This window comes from Polyodon spathula, unplaced genomic scaffold (genome assembly GCF_017654505.1).
Source record: "Polyodon spathula isolate WHYD16114869_AA unplaced genomic scaffold, ASM1765450v1 scaffolds_3688, whole genome shotgun sequence".
Classification (NCBI taxonomy): domain Eukaryota; kingdom Metazoa; phylum Chordata; class Actinopteri; order Acipenseriformes; family Polyodontidae; genus Polyodon; species Polyodon spathula.
Window position 1 is genome coordinate 15,001 of NW_024475147.1, and position 1,583 is coordinate 16,583.

The following is a 1,583-nucleotide window of genomic DNA, read 5'->3' on the forward strand; positions in this document are numbered from 1 at the left end:
AACAAAACACAAATCTCAGCGATGGATTTTGAACACACTGATGTTTATTAGAATAGCTTGAGAATGTAACCTACTTTAGAAGCACACAAAATACAAGTTTTAAACAAAATAAAGATCGCAGTATGAAATAAAATAAATTTATTAATCGACAATATTATTATTATTACACTCGTATACAGCTTGATTATGTCAGGGTACAAAGAAAATCATTTCCCACTTAACAGATTCGAGCGTGTTTAATCCCGCTTGTGTAATATATTTATTACGGGTTATTCTTTTTGTATTAGAGATTTACTTTAATAAAGCACATTCAAACTGATTTTCAGACAGGTGATTATTTTAAAGTCTATCTGAAAACCTATTTTAGATGAATATATTGGTATGACATATATGCACAGAAGCTTCGTCGTTTTATTTCTCAATGTCCTTCATTGAACTGCTTCATAAATTCTAATTGAGTATAAAGAGCACACATCTAAATGAAATGGTCTTGAGACGAGCCTACATGCGCTGATAGTCTTTGACACAATAAACGAGTCGGTTACAATTTCTCCGCAGCAACTTGTAACGATTTACTAAGATCACTGACTTTAAGGGTGATATGGAGGCAATAATGGAAGCACAGAGAGTGGCTTTGGATAGTGCAGGGCGGAGCTTGCTTTGGTATTAATCCAGACGAGTGTAGCGATAGATTGAGAATGTAATTTTAAATGAAAGTGTATTTAACCCGCTGTGAATGGCATGACCTCACCCGCCGCACAGGTACCATCACTGCTAAAGGATCATTTTCAGAATCCAATCCCCAAACTTCAACAAGCTCCAATTTACTCTTTCTCTAGCTATATACCAGCTCGGTTATACTGCGAGATCAGCCAGGCATGAAAATGCTTTAAAAAAAAAACTAAAAAAGAAAAAAGAGCAAGTTTATAGACCAAGGATGACGAAAACAAGATCGAAAGTATTTTCCATGTTTCTCTAATTTATACATTCACGAAATAGCTGGATAAATATTCTGGATTAAACATGCATCTTTTTTATTTGCGCTTTTAATATGCTTGACGGGGTTTTTCAAGAAGGGTAACACGTTAAGACAAATCTGATCACCTCAATTTCCTAACTACACTAAAACAGTCAATACATTACGTTAATACACCTTTCTTTTTAAACAAGATCTCAACAGATTTACAGATTTGTAGTTCAATAGTTGAACTGAAACAAGCTGCAGTACCATTTCTTTGTGTGTTAAGATATATCAATGCTAAAATCTTTTTTATATTAAGTGTCATTATTGCATATTTCAATTTTAATTTTAATCTCCCCTACTGTCCGGATAAAACAAGGAAAAAAAAAAAAACCCTACAATCCACACAGACTGCACTCTTTTAACAATACACAACAGGCCCCTGTGCCGTTCTATACATTGATTTCTGTTCAAACAAGAATTATACACAAGCCATTACAGAACAGAATGAAACGATATTCACTGAAATATTCATATTCATATATATATATATATATATATATATATTTATATATTATATATATATTAATAATATTATATATATCTTTTATAATTGTTTTTT